Genomic DNA, 19,316 nt, shown 5'->3' with positions numbered 1-19,316 from the left:
CATATTCATCCTGGTCCCCCCGTGGGGAATGAACCCACAACCCTGGCGTTGCAAGCGCCATGCTCTACCAACTGAGCCACACGGGACCATTGGAACACAGGAGTGATGGTTGATGGTAATGTTCCTAATGCTGGTAATGTTCCTCTGTACGCCTATGTAGATATTTCATAAAAAAATCTGCCGTTTCCAGCAACAATAGTCATTTACAACATTAACAGTGTCTACACTGACTTACCAAAACTATAGTTTGTTTACAAGAAATTTGTGGAGTGGTTGAAAAACAAGTTTTAATGACTCCAACCTAAGTGTATGTAAACTTCCGTCTTCAACTGTATATAGGGAAGGTGATCAGGGAGGTGATGGAGTACAGGTGAGGATGATGGTGCGCGTAAATGATGGTAACAGGTTTGCGCCATTATGAGCAGCCTGGTGACCTAGAGCGCCGGAGAGGGATTAAATGTGACAGAAACCTCTTCATGCAATGGGCATCACTGATAATGAGTCCAAACTTTTCACAGAAGCTGGACAAAAATAATGTCCAATATTAATAAAAAATGTCATGTCTGTTTTGCTGCTCGTGATATTTAATAAAACATTGGTGATATACATAAGGCTACTGTATGGGCCTACGCTGGCTAAATCAATGTCATAACCAATTGCGTTACCACTACGACCAGCTTTTGGTCGGTCTTAAATATCCCTACTTGCGCTAACTGAAATTGGTATATTGGTACCAAGGACTTTTTAAGGACACCTAAAATATTTCCACCTCTCCCACCTCAGCGTATACGAGCTGATGTTTGACAGGTAAATTGCCAAATTGACGTGTGTTTTTTGCTCCTCCTTACCGCCAGCTGAAAATAGAACCCTCTGTGTTACTTCTGCTTTGAGCATTGATTGAGAATTCTCACCACCTGTGAAAAATTACTTGAATTAATGAAGTGTGTGATAGTCATGTGATCTGTCGGTCTATAAGTAATCCTACACATGTCAGCCCTCAGATCAGTTATCGTTACTTTCTCTCTCGCTCTGAACTGTTTTGCAGCTCGCTCTATTCAACACATTATTGGATATAAAGTGATACAGTACAGTGCTGTGTTTCTCAATCACATGTATCGACCTGTACTTTCTCGAATTCAGCCTGTGTCTGTAGCTAGCCTAATTGTCAACTGATACCTCAGCCGTGGCTCTGCCAGAACAGAGATGAGATGGACCAGTCTATTAATCCATGTGAAGTATCAGATGCTGCTCTATCGATACCAACCGGAGGCATACACACATTCTGTACTGGATTATACCGTTGTTCCTCTGGATCCTGGTGGGAGTGAGGCATTATGGGAAGACAGGGGGCTAGACACGGGGGTAGATGGGGAGGGGGGGTAGCCGGGTAGACGAGGAGGGGGTAGACAGGTGTAAATGGGTGGTAGACGGGCAGGTAGGTGGATGCGTAGACGAGTGCGTAGACATTGGGGTGGACATGGGGGAGACAGGGGTGGACAGAAGCCGTAGACAGGAGGTAGACAGCACCTGCTGTGCCTAACACCCTGGAAGCTCCTTTGAGCGTCTAAATCTCAGGGGGGACAGTCTCTCTTTATACTTCCGTAGATATAATACTGAGACAGAGACACTTTCACTTGCATCTTAACAGACAGTATAGTGTTGTTCCTTCTGTTTAGTGTCAGTATTTAAACAGCTCTCCATCCTCCACTCCCACCATGCTGCTTAGACATTGTCAGGTGGACAGAGGCCTGAAACGGAGCAAAAAATATTACAGCCGCATACGCTACAAATTGCAGTTTGTTGATTTCTTTGTGGAGCACAGTTTGTTTAGAACAAAGAGTTTGGAGGGAATGCAGGCTAATGAGCCGCGTTAGGGATGGAAGTCAATTCAGGGGCATTTGTTGTAAAAAGTATTTGCATATTTTGAAGAGAGCAAGCTAGTTTCCAAATTCATCATCCACCATAGAGATCCACCGAAAAAAAGTTACAAAATATAGTGTGAAAAGTAGAATTAAGGGCAGTGTTTAGGATTTTAATGAGCGAAATGTGACCAACAAATTTTGCTGGATAATGGGGTTGTTTTTCCAACCCTGATGGTAAAACTCACAAAATATGTTTTTTTGTACTGTCATTTGCAGTCATATTGATGTWTTCAACATCCAAATAGCCTAACYTCCTTCCACTTAAATAGTCATAGACTGTTCTCTCTGCTACCGCACGGCAAGCGGTACCGATGCACCAAGTCTGGAACCAACAGGAGCCTGAACAGCTTCTACTCCCCAGCCAGAAGACACCTAAATAGTTAGTCCGGGTAGCTATTYGTTAACTATTTAACTATCTGTGTATTTTGACTCATCACACACACTGCTGCTACTGTTTATTATCTATCGTGTTGCCTAGTCACTTTATTCCTACCTAATATTTGTTTTTAACCTTTAACAGGGAAGACTTATTGAGACCTAGGTCTCTTTTACAAATGTGCACTGTATATACAACGTAAACATACACATTATACCCAAACTATATCCTATCTGTCTATCTATCAATCTATCAATCTAATCTAAATACAAAACCACAGTCATGGGAAGCACAAATAAAACATCACAAATCATCCAGAAAAACAGTTATGTTCCTCCACAAATAAGTTCCCAATCAATACTTTAAATTGCCTGAACAGCACCAGAACATCAAATTGAAATGTATTTTGAATTGTGTTCCAGCAACTCTGTACATTAAAACGTAAAGCAGATTACATATCTACCTCAATTACCTCGTACCCAGGCACATCTACTCGGTACTGGTACCCCGTGTAAATAGCCAAGTTATTKTTTTTCTATTATTTCTATATGTTTCCTCTCTCTGCATTATTGGGAAGGGCCTGCGAGTAAGCATTTCACTGTTAGTCTACACCTGTTGTTTACGAAMCATGTGACAAATTACATTTGATTTGATTTGACTAAATGAGATACGGGTCATTGTTTTACATGACAAAATATGTCCTTTATGGTCCTTGTTATTAATTGGTGTACAGCGTATAGGCCAAAGAGGAAGGAGAGAGCTCACTGTGTGCATCTAAATGTGTTCACAGCCATCCATCTTACCATGCATAACTGCATGATGGCACACCTTGGGGAACATAGGGGGGTGAAGAGAAGTGCTGCTTCTTTTATTTTTATCCCAAACACAATCACTGATAACCCCAGCTATGTTCTACTAGCCTGGAGGTATCAAGATGTCTCTGACTGTTGTGCGTTCTCACATCACACAGTGCTGCTACAGTATGCCCTGTCAGGATCTGAGCTCTGAGTTTATAGAAAGGCCTGGCTTTCTTTATGTATGTTTATGTCCTTTCTCTCAAATTGTGTGTGTGCACAAACACGCTTATGAGTGTGTGTGGTTTAAGATTTAAACCTCATCCACTTTGCATAGCGAGTTTGCCGTGGCACGATCACATTCATAGCTTGGAGAGATTTTAAATTATCCAAGGGCAAGGAGGCACCGAGCAGAGCAGCTTTACAGGCAAATCATCCTTTGACCATAATTCTTCCTGATTGACAACCCAGCATTTTATCTCAGTGGAAAAAACTAGATGGAGGCTATAAACAAAAACACTGTTCATAAAACAAGTATTATTATAAGTGAACTACCGATATTGTCTTTGTATTCAGGTACCTGTAAGAGTTATGTCCTTACCGATTGCTTTACGTTTGCTGCTGTGGCATAACAGTTGTATTGGTTTACCCTTTGCACTGTACCAAGGTCTCATACTGCATGTGTTTTATATGTTGGTGTAATGGAGCAGGTCCTTTTACAGAGGTGAAAGACTAACCTGACATTTATGAGGATGTTGCCAAGTCCCTGGATTGTGAGAAGGCCATCAGGATCAAAGGTGGTGGCTTTGTGTGGAAGGGGCCCCATGACCCCCAGAGCCTGATGGATTGTGTGAGATTATATGAAAAGACATGGATGGCTAGAGAGATAGAGAATAAAATAGATGGAGATACAGAGAGAGATATAAATAGATGGAGATATTAATAGATAGAGAGAGATAATAAGAGATATAGATATCTATATAAATAGATAGCGATATAGATAGATATATAAATATATAGAAATGTAATAGATAGAGATATAAATAGATATAGAGAGAGAGATAGATAGAAATAGACATAGATGCAATAGATAGATAAATAGATAGAGATATCAATAGAGAGAGAGAGAGAGTCATGCTTAGAGTGAGTAGTGAGCATGGATTAAAATGTCAAGTAAGAATGAAACTCGAAACTGATAACATTTAACAGATTTGTCACAAAATGTTTAATAACATTGAGATTAAAACTTTTATGTATATTTCCTTGTGAAGTTATGTTGGGACTTTTCTCTGATGTTGAGCATCTGTGGCTATAGCGCTGCATGTTTATATCTAAAAAAACAGCTTGATCCACTTCAGTCAATCTGTAAATCAACATTCAGCAAAATTTGCTCGCAAGTGATCTAAGTGCTGCAAATGTAGGTCAGATGAAATGCAGTGGGCTGCCCTCAAAGACACTTCCAAAGTATCAAACAGCCTTCTGATGTKATTTTCAACATGACGTTGTTGTCTACCAAATGAATGGTCATTAGTCAGTGGAAATGTTTCTAGGAGGATAGCTCCAACATGGACGTCATCCAAAACAAAATGTGATGTAATGGGTATCAGTGGTGTAAAGTACTTAAGTAAAAATACTTTAAAGTAATACTTAAGTATTTTTGGGGGGTATCTGTACTTTACTTTACTATTTTACTTTTACTTCACTACATTCCGAAATAAAATAATGTACTTTTTACTCCATACATTTTTCCTGACAKCCAAAAGTACTCATTACTTTATGACAGGAAAATTGTCCAATTCACACACTTATCAAGAGAACATCCCTGGTCATCCCTACTGCATCTATCTGCGGACTCACTTAAACAGAAGAACCATCCCTCGTCATCCCTACGCATCTGATTCTGCGACTCACTAAAACAGAAACATCCCTGTGTCATCCCTACTGCATCTGATCTGGCGGACTCACTAAACAGAGAAAATCCCTGTCATCCCTACTGCATCTGATCTGGCGGACTCACTAAACAGAAACATCCCTGTCATCCCTACTGCATCTGATCGTCGGACTCACTAAAACAGAGAACATCCCTGGTCATCCCTACTGCATCTGATCTGGCGGACTCACTAACAGAGAACATCCCTGTCATCCCTACTTCATCTGATCTGGCGGACTCACTAAACAGAGAACATCCCTGGTCATCCCTACTTCATCTGATCTGGCGGACTCACTAAACAGAGAACATCCCTGTCATCCCTACTGCATCTGATCTGGCGACTCACTAAACAGAGAACATCCCTGGTCATCCCTACTGCATCTGATCTGGCAGACTCACTAAACAGAGAAAAATCTCTGGTCATCCCTACTTCATCTGATCTGCAGACTCACTAAACAGAGAACATCCCTGGTCATCCCTACTGCATCTGATCTGGCGGACTCACTAAACAGAGAACATCCCTGGTCATCCCTACTGCATCTGATCTGCGGAGCTCACTAAACAGAACATCCTGTCATCCCTACTGCCTCTGATCTGGCAGACTCACTAAACAGAGAACATCCCTGGTCATCCCTACTGCCTCTGATCTGGCAGACTCACTAAACAGAGAACAACCCTGTCATCCCTACTGCATCTGATCTGGCAGACTCACTAAACAGAGAACATCCCTGGTCATCCCTACTGCATCTGATCTGACGGACTCACTAAACAGAGAACATCCCTGGTCATCCCTACTGCATCTGACCTGCGACTCACTAAACAGAGAACATCCCTGTCATCCCTACTGCATCTAATCTGGAGGACTCACTAAACAGAGAACATCCCTGTCATCCCTACTGCATCTGACCTGGACGGACTCACTAAACAGAGAACATCCTGGTCATCCCTACTGCATCTGATCTGGAGGACTCACTAAACAGAGAACATCCCTGGTCATCCTACTGCATCTGATCTGGAGGACTCACTAAACAGAGAACATCCCTGGTCATCCCTACTGCATCTGATCTGCGGACTCACTAAACAGAGAACATCCCTGTCATCCCTACTGCATCTGATCTGGCGGACTCACTAAACAGAAACATCCCTGGTCATCCCTACTGCATCTGATCTGAGCGACTCACTAAACAGAGAACATCCCTGGTCATCCCTACTGCCTCTGATCTGGAGACTCACTAAACAGAGAAACATCCCTGGTCATCCCTACTGCATCTGATCTGGGACTCACTAAACAGAAGAACATCCCTGCGTCATCCCTACTGCCTCTGATCTGGAGGACTCACTAAACAGAGAACATCCCTGGTCATCCTACTGCCTTGGGACTCACAAACAGAACATCTGGTGCATACTGTTATCTGGGACTCACTAAACAGAGAACATCCCTGGTCATCCCTACTGCATCTGACTGGTGGACTCACTAAACAGAGAACATCCCTGGTCATCCCTACTGCATCTGATCTGGTGTGACTCACTAAACAGAGAACATCCCTGTCATCCCTACTGCATCGATCTCGGATTCACTAAACACAACATCTTCATTTGTAAATTATATCTGAGTGTGGATTTTGCCCCTGGCATCCGTCAATTTGCCGTCTGGTTTGCTTAATATTAGAAATTAGATATTCTGTATACTTTTACTTTTGATACTTAAGTACATGTTAGCAATTCCATTTACTTTTATACTTTAAGTATTTTTAAAACCAAAAACCTTTAGACTTTTACTCAAGTAATATTTTACTGGGTGACTTACTTTTACTTGGTCATTTTCTTATTAATGCATTTTTACTTTTACTCAAGTAGAACAATTAGTACTTTTCCACCACTGATGGTATGTGATGGATAAAAAATGATGGACAGACTACAGTGATTATTGTAATCAAGAAATTTACCAGTTCTTATTATGGCCTGGGATCCTCTTTAGCAGCCACAGAATGATGATCCAGGATGATCACTGCCTCGTGGAAAAACAAAGAAGAGTTGTTGGCAGTTAATGCAGAGCTCCACCCCTCTCACTGGCCCTTATTGGGCCTGGCAGCAGGCTAGCTCCACCCCTCTCACTGCCCTTATTGGCCTGGCAGGCAGGCTAGCTCTCACCCCTCTCACTGCTCTTATTGGGCCTGGCAGCAGGCTAGCTCCACCCCTCTCACTTCCCTTATTGGGCCTGGCAGGCAGGCTAGCTCCACCCCTCTCACTGCCCTTATTGGGCCTGCAGCAGGGCTAGCTCCACCCCTCTCACTGCTCTTATTGGGCCTGGCAGGCAGGGCTAGCTCCACCCCTCTCACTGCCCTTATTGGGCCTGGCAGGCAGGGCTAGCTCCACCCCTCACTGCTCTTATTGGGCCTGGCAGCAGGACTAGCTCCACCCCGCTCACTGCCCTTATTGGGCCTGGCAGGCAGGGCTAGCTCCACCCCTCTCACTGCTCTTATTGGGGCCTGGCAGCAGGCTAGCTCCACCCCTCTCACTGCCCTTATTGGGCCTGGCAGCAGGCTAGCTCCACCCCTCTCACTGCCCTTATTGGGGCCTGGCAGCAGGCTAGCTCCCCCTCTCACTGCTCTTATTGGGGCCTGGCAAGGCAGGACTACTCCACCCCTCACTGCCCTTATTGGGCCTGGCAGGCAGGCTAGCTCCCCCTCTCACTGCCTCTTATTGGGCCTGGCAAGCAGGATAGCATCCACCCCTCTCACTGCCTTATTGGGCCTGCAGGCAGGCTAGCTCCACCCGCTCACTGCCCTTATTGGGCCTGGCAGCAGGCTAGCTCCACCCCCTCACTCCCTTATTGGGGCCTGGCAGGCAGGACTAGCTCCACCCCGCTCACTGCCATTATTGGGGCCTGGCAGGCAGGGCTAGCTCCACCCCTCTCACTGCTCTTATTGGGGCCTGGCAGGCAGGACTAGCTCCACCCCGCTCACTGCCCTTATTGGGGCCTGGCAGGCAGGGCTAGCTCCACCCCGCTCTTTAAAAATAAAATGTATTTCACCTTTATTTAACCAGGTAGGCCAGTTGAGAACAAGTTCTCATTTACAACTGCGACCTGGCCAAGATAAAGCAAAGCATTGCGACAAAAACAACGACACAGAGTTACACATGGGATAAAAAAAGCGTACAGTCAATAACACAATAAAAAAAGTATATATATACAGTGTGTGCAAATGAAGTCAGGAGGTAAGGCAATAAATATGCCAATAGTGGCGAAGTAATTACAATTTAGCAATTTACACTGGAGTGATATATGTGCAGATGAGGATATGCAAGTAGAAATACTGGTGTGCAAAAGAGCAGAAAAATACAAAAACAAATATGGGGATGAGGTAGGTAGTTGGTTGGATGGGCTATTTACAGATGGGCTGTGTACAGCTGCAGCAATCGGTAAGCTGCTCTAACAGTTGATGCTTAAAGTTAGTGAGGGAGATATAAGTCTCCAACTTCAGTGATTTTTGCAATTCATTCCAGTCATTGGCAGCAGGGAACTGGAAGGAAAGGCAGCCAAATGAGGTATTGGCTTTGGGGATGACCAGTGAAATATACCTGCTGGAGCACGTGCTATGGGTGGGTATTGCTATGGTGACCAGTGAGCTGAGATAAGGTGGAGCTATACCTAGCAAAGACTTATAGATGACATGGAGCCAGTGGGTTTGGCGACGAATATGTAGCGAGGACCAGACGAGAGCATACAGGTCGCAGTGGTGGGTAGTATATGGGGCTTTGGTGACAAAACGGATGGCACTGTGATAGACTGCATCCAGTTTGCTGAGTAGAGTGTTGGAGGCTATTTTGTAAATGACATCACCAAAGTCAAGGATCGGTAGGATAGTCAGTTTTGCGAGGGTATGTTTGGCAGCATGAGTGAAGAAGGCTTTGTTGCGAAATAGGAAGCCAATTCTGGATTTAACTTTGGACACCTAGGTATTTATATTTGTCCACATATTCTAAGTCAGAACCGTCCAGAGTAGTGATGCTTGTCGGGAGAGCGGGTGCGGGCAGCGATCGGTTGAAGAGCATGCATTTCGTTTTACTAGCATTTAAGAGCAGTTGGAGGCCACGGAAAGAGTGTTGTATGTCGTTGAAGCTCGTTTGGAGGTTTGTTAACACAGTGTCCAAAGAAGGGCCAGATGTATACAGAATGGTGTCATCTGTGTAGAGGTGGATCAAAGAATGAACCACAGCAAGAGCGGTATATACAGAGAAAAGAGACGGCCCAAGAATTGAACCCTGTGGCACCCCCATAGAGACTGCCAGGGTTCCGGACAACAGGCCCTCCGATTTGACACACTGAACTCTGTCTGAGAAGTAGTTAGTGAACCAGGCGAGGCAGTCATTAGAGAAACCAAGGCTGTTGAGTCTGCCGATAAGAATATGGTGATTGACAGAGCCGAAAGCCTTGGCCAGGTCGATGAAGATGGCTGCACAGTACTGTCTTTTATCGAGTGTGGTTATGATTAGAGGTCGACCGATTATGATTTTTCAATACCGATACCGATTATTGGAGGACAAAAAAAGCCGATACCGATTAATCGGCCGATTTATAAAAAAAATACATATATATATATATATATCATACACACACACACATTTTTGTAATAATGACAATTGCAACAATACTGAATGAACAATGAACACTTTTATTTTAACTTAATATAATACATAAATACACACACGCACACAGCTCTGAAGTGACAATGATACTGAAGAGTCTGCTTAGGAGACAAATACTCTCAACTGTTTGAATAAAAATAGAGTTTAAGTTACCTGTGATGAATGTTGAAAACAAAAACTTTAATTTCTATATGCAGGTAAGAATTAACAACCAAAGTGCGAGTCATAATTCCCATGACACCTTTTAGCAAAATCTGAAAAGCGGTTCCTTCATTTATTCCATAGGATATTTCTAGATTCACTTAAAATAAGGTCTGTGTTTCGTGTAGGCTTACATCACCGTGCCAATTTTATAACTGTGTAGATATCCATAGGACAAGGTAACTCTGATCAATATTGGCTAAATATAAGCGAAGATAAAAAAAATTGTAGAGTGGATTTATGAAAATATGTTGACAAACGTTACCTTATCCTAGTGAGATTTACACGGGTATCAAAACGTCGAGGCGGTTTAAGCCTGCACGAAACACAGACCTTATTTGAAGTAGATCAAGACATTCTCTATGGAAGACATGAACGGTAAAATAACGAAGGAACTTCAATTCAGCCGCAAGTTATTACAGGAATTATAACGCGTCGACTATTTCTCTCTAAACCATATACCTTTGACTAATCCGGAAACTATCACTCGAAACAAAACGTTATTCCGTTCCGTATTTTATCTAACGGGTGCATCCATGAGTTAAATATTCCACAACCTTCAATGCTGTCATAATTACGTAAAATTCTGGAAATTAGTTCGCAAGAGCCAGCGGCCAAACTGTTGCATATACTGACTCTGCGTGCAATGAACGCAAGAGAAATGACACCATTTACCTGGTTAATATTGCCTGCTAACTGGATTTCTTTTAGCTAAATATGCAGGTTTGAAAATATATACTTGTGTATTGATTTTAAGAAAGGCATTGATGTTTATGGTTAAGTACACATTGGAGCAATGACAGTCATTGATTGATTGTTTTTATAAGTAAGTTTAATGCTAGCTAGCAACTTACTTAGCTTACTGATTCGCTAACAGGCAGGCTCCTCGTGGAGTGCAATGTAATCAGTGTTAGAGATTGACTAGTTAACTGCAAGATTGGATCCCCCGAGCTGACAAGGTTAAAAATCTGAGGCAGAACGTTCTAGGCCTACATTGAAAATAAGAATGTGTTTTCATGACTTGCCTAGTTAAATAAAGATTAAAATAAGGTGTAAAAAATATATAATATATATAATATAAAAATTAAAATAAATAAAAATATTGGCAATCGCGCCCAAAAATACCGATTTCCGATTGTTATGAAAACTTGAAATGGCCCGATTAAATCGGCCATTCCGATTAATCGGTCGACCTCTAGTTATGATATCGTTTAGGACCTTGAGCGTGGCTTAGGTGCACCCATGATCAGCTCGGAAACAGATTGCATAGCGGAGAAGGTACGGTGGGATTCGAAATGGTCGGTGATCTGTTTGTCACGTTGGTTTCGAAGACTTTAGAAAGGCAGGGCAGGATCGATATAGGTTTGTAACAGTTTGGGTCTAGAGTGTTTCCCCATTTGAAGAGGGGGATGATTGGGGCCTGGCGGGCAGGGCTAGCTCAGCCTCGCTCACTGCTCTTTTTGGGGCCTGGCGGGCAAGGCTGTATCAGTGGAAGATGAGGCCGASACGTTCAGATCACTGGCCTCTTAATCTCCTTCTGCCTGTTGGAAGTACTCTAATCTCACACTGATGGATTAGGGGAACACGATTGACATACAGACACATACACACAGGGCTGCCGATTGTGTTGTGAATTCTACTGTCCTCTTTTGAAGGGTCACTGCTTGAGTTAATGGACTGCTGGGGAGAGATTTATGAAGTGGATAAGTGAGGCAACCCCCCCTATTTTAGCAATACATGGCTTTAGACCCCATAGTGTGCTGTACTTGCAGTCAAACATTCTTTTCCACAAAATGGTGAACAGAAGTCAAGATGATAATTCCGTTTCAGTTATTATTCTTAAAGTAGCATTATTCTTAAAGTAGCATTATTCTTAAAGTAGCATTATTCTTAAAGTAGAATTATTCTTAAAATAGCATTATTCTTAAAGTAGCATTATTCTTAAAGTAGCATTATTCTTAAAGTAGCATTATTCTTAAAGTAGCATTATTCTTAAAATAGCATTATTCTTAAAGTAGCATTATTCTTAAAGTAGCATTATTCTTAAAGTAGCATTATTCTTAAAATGCTCTGTCTAACAAGTAGTAGATGAACTGAGCGGTGCAGTTTTGCAGGCAAATCATATTCTAGTACAAGGGTGTCAACCTCATTTTGCCCCACGGGCTGTATTCAGTCTTAATCAAGGTCCTGTCTGTAATAATTGTTAATATTTTCTCGCCATCAATATTTACTAAAAATATTCCTCTATCCATATTTGGTTTTATATTTGACGCTCTCTGACTGTCATTTCGGTGATTTTTAGTTAGCAGGACAGAGTCAATTATTTTAAGATTGTATAAATGTACAGTACCAGTCAAGAGTTAGGGCACACCTACTTATTCAAGGATGTTTCTTTATTTTTACTGTTTTCTACATTGTGGAATAATAATGAAGACATCAAAACAATCAAATAACACATATGGAATCATTCTTGAAACCATAACAGTGTTAAACAAATTAAAATATATTTTATATTTGAGATCCTTCAAAGTAGCCACCCTTTGCCTTGATGACAGATTTGCACACTCTTGGCATTCTCTCAACCAGCTTCATGAGGTAGTCACCGGGAAATGCATTTCAATTCACTATTATTCTATAATGTAGAATGTGTGTCCAAACTTTTAACTGGTACTGTAGGTCCATTATCATTAATACACAGTTTCGATTTGGTTTTAGTCATTTTAGATTGTTTGCATTTTTCCCTTAAAAAACAATGATATATATATATATATATATTTACACAGTGGCTTGCGAAAGTATTCACCCCCTTGGCATTTTTCCTATTTTGTTGCCTTACAACCTGGAATTAAAATTGATTTTATGGGGCGGTTGTATCATTTGATTTACACAACATGCCTACCACTTTGAAGATGCAAAATATTTTAATTGTGAAATAAGACCAAAACAAACGGAAATCTTGAGCGTGCATAACTATTCATCCCCCCCAAAGTCAATACTTGTAGAGCCACCGTATGCAGTAATCACAGCTGCAAGTCTCTTGATGTATGTCTCTATAAGCTTGGCACATCTAACCACTGGGATTTTTGTCCATTCTTCAAAGCAAACCTGCTCCAGCTCCTTCAAGTTGGCTGGGTTCCGCTGGTGTACAGCAATCTTAAGTCATACCACAGATTCTCAATTGGATTGATGTCTGGGCTTTGACTAGGCCATTCCAAGACATCTAAATGTTTCCCCTTATATCACTCGAGTGTTGCTTTAGCAGTACGCTTTGGGTCATTGTCCTGCTGGAAGGTGAACCTCTGTCCCAGTCTCAAATCTCTGGAAGACTGAAACAGGTTTCCCTCAAGAATTTCCCTGTATTTAGCGCCATCCATCATTCCTTCAATTCTGACCAGTTTCCCAGTGCCTGCCGATGGAAAAACACCCCCACAGCATGATGCTGCCACCACCATGCTTCACTGTGGGGATGTGTTCTCGGGGTGATGAGAGGTTTTGGGTTTGCGACAGACATAGCATTTTCCTTGATGGCCAAAATGCTACATTTTAGTATCATCTGACCAGAGGACCTTCTTCCATATGTTTGGGGAGTCTCCCACAAACACCAAACGTGTTTGCTCATTTTTTCTTTAACCTCTTCTTATTTTTTTAAATAACGTTCCCAAGGTAAACTGACTATTTCTCAGGTCCAGATCGTAGAATATGCATATAATTTACAGATTAGGATAGAAAACACTCCAAAGTTTCCAAAAACTGTCAAAATATTGTTTTGTGAGTATAACAAAACTGATTCTGCAGGCGAAAACCTGAGGAAATCTAATCCGAAGTGATTTTCTTTTTTTAAATCTGTGTTTCCTTGCCCGTCTTTCTTCCATTTAAAGGGGTATCAACCAGATTCCTTAAATAAAGATTAAATAAAGGTGTAAATAAAAAAAATATAAAAAAAATATATATATATATATATATATATATATATATATATATATATATATATATATATATATATATATATATATATAAAAATATATACAAAAAAAAAACCGGCATTGTTATGAAATTTCCGATTGTTATGAAAACTTGAAATCGGCCATTCCGATAAGCCATTTCCAATGGCTTCCTCAGGCTGTGACCAGGCTTTAGACATAGTTTAAGGCTTTATTTTTGAAAAATTAGCGATATTTTTAAAAAGTAGTCAGGTGTCCTTTGATTAGTTACTGCGCGCGAGAGGGGTAGCTCTCCATTTTCTTTCTCTCTTTATTGAATAGGTTACGGTCCGGTTGAAATATTATCGATTATGTTTGTTAAAAAGAACCTGAGGATTGATTATAAAAATCATTTGACATGTTTCTACGAACATTACGGATACTTTTTGGAATTTTCTTCGAACGGAACGAGGCTTTGGTTTTCTGAACATAACGCGCAACCCAAATGGCGTTTTTTTGTTATAAAAGTAATATTTATCGAACAAAAATAACATTTATTGGTAACTGGGAGTCTCGTGAGTGCAAACATCGAACATTATCAAAGGTAAGCGATTTAATTTTATTGCTTTTCTGACTTTCGCTAATTTGGGGCTAGCTGTTCTAGCACTGATTGATACACTCACAAAAGCTTGGATTTCTTTCGCTGCAAAGCATATTTTCAAAATATAGGTGGATTAACAAACAAGCTAAGCTGTGTTTTGGTATATTTCACTTGTGATTGCATGATTATAAATATTTTTAGTAATATTTTGCGCCCTGCAATTCAGCGGTTGTTTAGGAAAATTATCCCGCTAAAGGGATCCGTAGCGCAGAGAAGTTAAGCAATGATTTTGTTTCTGGCCACTCTTCCGTAAAGTCCAGCTCTTTGGAGTGTACGGCTTAAAGTGGTGCTATGGGCAGATAATCCAATGTCTGCTGTGGAGCTTTACAGCTCCTTCTGGGTTATCTTTGGTCTCTTTGTTGCTTCTCTGATTAATGCCAACCTTGCCTGGTCTGTGAGTTTTGGTGGGCGGCTCTCTTGGCAGGTTTGTTGGGGTGCCATATTCTTTCCATTTTTTAATAATGGATTTAATTGTGCTCCGTGGGATGTTCAACGTTTTGGATATATTTTTATAACCCAACCCTGYTTGGTACTTCTCCACAACTTTGTCCCTGACCTGTTTGGAGAGCTCCTTGGTCTTCATGGTGSCGCTTGCTTGGTGGTGCCCCTTGCTTGGTGGTATTGCAGACTCTGGGGCCTTTCAGAACAGGTATATATATACTGAGATCATGTAACAGATCATGTGACACTTAGATTGCACACAGGTGGACTTTATTTAACTAATTATGTGACTTCTGAAGGTAATTGGTTGCACCAGATCTTATTTAGGGGCTTCATAGCAAAGGGGGTGAATACATATGCACACACCACTTTTCCGTAATGCAACAAAATAGGAAAAACGCCAAGGGGGTGAATACTTTTGCAAGGCACTGTATATATARATATACACACATTGTGTGTATATATATAAATTTTTTATGTTTGTCACCCTTGCTCTATCAGATGATGCTGGTCCTAAAGCTCTACATATTGTACCCAACCATGAACTAATGTACTCTCTATTTTATTCTTACAGATATCTGCAATGGCCCGTTGGTATCCATGCTGCCCCAGGGCTCTTTTGTGAGCTCCTCTCAGTCCTCTGTCAGTTATGCTCCACACTTCTCCAAGATCAACAGAAGAGATGGTGAGTTACAATGGAAAGTTATCTTTTTTTAATTTCTTGTAGCAGTCTTAACCCTGAATGCGCTATCCTTCAAAAATGTTAGGACTTTGTTCAGTAACTAGTTACCGACAAAAAAATTACTTCTGTGTTAATATTGAGGAATAAAAATGCTCTCTTTTATATACAAAGCTAAAAATATTGAAACAATAATGCACTTTGTGATATAAGCACCAGAGGTAGATAGATCTATGTACCCTGAAAAAAAATGATATATATATGGAGCCACCCCAGATTTGCCCCCTGGGAGGCGTGGCAGCCACTATAACTACAACATAAAAAAAAAAAAATATATATATATATATATATATTAACCTTCCAGTCAATAGTCTATACCAGGTCGGGAGTCTTCTCTTTCAGATGCAGTTGGAACTGAGTTGATAGCCCATCACGCTCCATAGTTAGAGCTAAAAGTCAGATGACACCATTTTTAAACATCAAATGTTACTATGAATATGTAAAAAAAAAWATATATATATATATATATATGCTTAWTTTGGCGAATTAAAACCATTTACTTGTATTACAAAAAGGTAAATAAAATAAAGTGTTACTGATTTCAGAGCCGCCGGGTAGTTTTGTTGGCTGTAATACTAGGAGATCATATTCAAAAGATCTTCATCCAGGATTAGTTAACTATAATGCTATTATTGAATTAAGATGGAGATAAACTATCTCCACCTCATGGGCATCTTATAAAGAGAGGTTTTCAGATAAATCCCTGATGCGGTCCTGTTTGCACGTCAGCACCGTTTTAGACAATTTTAAAATGTTGCTCTTAGCTCTAACAACAAGGCTCACAGGTCAGTAAATTAATCTGCATATAAATCTARGTTCTGTAACTAGATTTTCAATGACTTGGAGTGTGATTGAACCCAGGTTATTTGGACCTRGGCTACAGTACGTGTGTCTATAACAACCAGAATGATCCTGCTCTCTTGGGGAGGGGGGGTGGGGGTCCGTAAACGATGCTTCCTCTGTTGCTCAGACTCTGGTTTGATATGCTGCACTCATCTGCTCCCATGGTGGTGTGTACCAGCCTTCAGCAGCTGAGTAATGAACCTTCCTGCCAGAGCTAACCTGTTTCTTCAGCTCGATAGCTGGGTGGCTTGTGGGGTCTGACTCTACTAATTGTACACAGCACTGCCATATCACACTTTCACATTAGTGTTTGGAAGTAGCTTCCGTTTTTTTATTCACCAGTGTATGAAGTGCACTGATGCATCTGAAATGTTATTTAAGCCTAATGGTGTGTTTTCACACTCCATATCTCTCCAGATAGAGGGTGGGTTAGTTCATGCAGCATGTGTAGAGGGGGTAAAGCTCTAAAGAGTGTCTATGCGCATTGGTAGATTGAGGTGGTTAGTTTTTTCATAGCATGTATGAAGGAGTTTCAGTTCATGCCGGGTGATAGAGGGGGTAGTCTATGCCGCGTATGAGAGGGGGGTGTAGTTCGCTGATGAGGGTTACTCTGGCGGTGATATGAGGTGGGTTAGTTTCATGCCGCGTGATAGAGGGGGTTAGTTGAAGCGCTGTATGAGTTCGTCTGCGTGGTAGAGGGGGTTAGTTTTCGCAGGTAGTTCGCGTCAGGTGTCATCAGTGGAGGGGTTTAGTCTGCGCGTGATGGGGTTCCATGTCTTCCGGTCGTGATAGAAGGGGTTAGTTTCAATAATCCGGCGTGATAGAGGGGGTTAGTTCATGTCGAAGCGGCGTATGTTCATAGCGGTGGATTAGTTCATGGCGCGTGACAGAGGGGGTTAGTTCATGCCGCGTGACAGAAGGGGGTTAGTTCATGCCGCGTGACTGAGGGGGTTAGTTCATGCCGCGTGATAGAGGGGGTTAGTTCATGCCGCGTGATAGAGGGGGTTAGTTATGCTGCGCCTGATAGAGGGGTTAGTTCATGTTCCGCGGGTGATAGAGGGGGTTAGTTATGCCGCGTGAAGAGGGGGTTAGTTCATCCGCGTGACGAGGGGTTAGTTATGCCGCGTGACAGAGGGGGTTAGTTTATGCCGCGTGACAGAGGGGGTTAGTTCATGAGCCGCGTGACAGAGGGGGTTAGTTTCATGCCGCGTGACAGGGGGGTTAGTTAATGCCGCGTGACAGAGGGGTAGTTCATGCGCGTGACAGAGGGGGTTAGTTCATGCCGCGTGACAGAGGGGGTAGTTCATGCGCGGACAGAGGGGGTTAGTTATGCCGCGTGACAGAGGGGTTCAGTTCATGCAGCGTGACAGAGGGGTTAGTTCATGCCGGTGACAGAGGGCGGGTTTAGTTCATGCGCGTGACAGAGGGGGTTAGTTCATTGCGCGCGTGACAGAGGGGGTTTAGTTTCATGGCCGCGTGACAGAGGGGGTTAGTTCATGCCAGAACGTGACAGAGGGGGTTAGTTCATGTGCTACATGAGGGGGTTAGTTCATGCGGCGTGACAGAGGGGGTTAGTTCTGCCGCGTGACAGAGGGTTAGTTATGCAGCGTGAAGAGGGGTTAGTTCATGCGGTGAGAGGGGGTTGTGTCAGCGCGTGACAGAGGGGGGTTTAGTTCATGCCGCGTGACAGAGGGGTTAGTTCATGCCGCGTGACAGAGGGGGTTAGTTCTGCGTGACAGAGGGGTTGTTTATGCCGCGTGACAGAGGGGGTTAGTTTTATGCGCGTACAGAGGGGGTTAGTTTATTGCGCGTGACAGAGGGGGTTAGTTTATGCGCGCGTGACAGAGGGGGTTAGTTTATGCCGCGTACAGAGGGGGTTAGTTATGCCGCGTGACGAGAGGGGGTTAGTTTATGCCGCGTGACAGAGGGGGTTAGTTTATGCCGGGTGACAGAGGGGGTTAGTTTTATGCCGCGTGACAGAGGGGGTTAGTTTATGCGGCGTGACAGAGGGGGTTAGTTTATGCGCGGGCGTGACAGAGGGGTTAGTTTATGCCGGCGTGACAAGAGGGGTTAGTTTATGCCGGCGTGACAGAGGGGGTTAGTTTATTAGCAGCGTGACAGAGGGGGTTAGTTTAATGCCGCGTGACAGAGGGTTAGTTTAGATGCGCGTGACAGAGGGGGTTAGTTTATGCCGGTGACAGAGGGGGTTAGTTTTATGCCGCGTGACAGAGGGGGTAGTTTTAATGCCGCGTGACAGAGGGGTTAGTTTATGCCGCGTGAACAGAGGGGGTTAGTTTATGCCGCGTGACAGAGGGGGTTACGTTTTATGCGCGTGACAGAGGGGGTTAGTTTATGCCGGGTGACAGAGGGGGTTAGTTTATGCCGCGTGACAGAGGGGGTTAGTGTTTTGCCGCGTGACAGAGGGGGTTAGTTTAAAATGCCGCGTGACAGAGGGGTTAGTTTATTTGCCGCGTGACAGAGGGGGTTAGTTTATGCGCGTGACAGAGGGGGTTAGTTTATTGCCGCGTGACAGAGGGGTTAGTTTATGCCGCGTGACGAGGGGGGTTAGTTTATTGCCGCGTGACAGAGGGGGTTAGTTTATTGCCGCGTGACAGAGGGGGTAGTTTATGCCGCGTGACAGAGGGGGTTAGTTTATGCCGCGTGACAGAGGGGGTTAGTTTATGCGCCGCGTGACAGAGGGGTTAGTTTATGCCGCGGTGACAGAGGGGGTTAGTTTATGCCGCGTGACAGAAGGGGGTTAGTTTATGCGCGTGACAGAGGGGTTATTTATGCCGCGTGACAGAGGGGTTAGTTTTATGCGCGTGACAGAGGGGTTAGT

The 19,316-nt window shown here is 42.8% G+C and overlaps 1 pseudogene; it reads left to right on the top strand.

Annotated features, from left to right (window-relative positions):
• The window catches only part of LOC111959514 (contactin-associated protein-like 5), a 121,165-nt pseudogene that overhangs the window by 18,972 nt on the left and 82,877 nt on the right, over positions 1-19,316 (top strand).

Source organism: Salvelinus sp. IW2-2015, linkage group LG36 (assembly GCF_002910315.2).
Source record: "Salvelinus sp. IW2-2015 linkage group LG36, ASM291031v2, whole genome shotgun sequence".
NCBI classification, from domain to species: domain Eukaryota; kingdom Metazoa; phylum Chordata; class Actinopteri; order Salmoniformes; family Salmonidae; genus Salvelinus; species Salvelinus sp. IW2-2015.
Note: the sequence above shows the minus strand (reverse complement) of the source record. Positions and strands in the feature narration are given on the sequence as shown.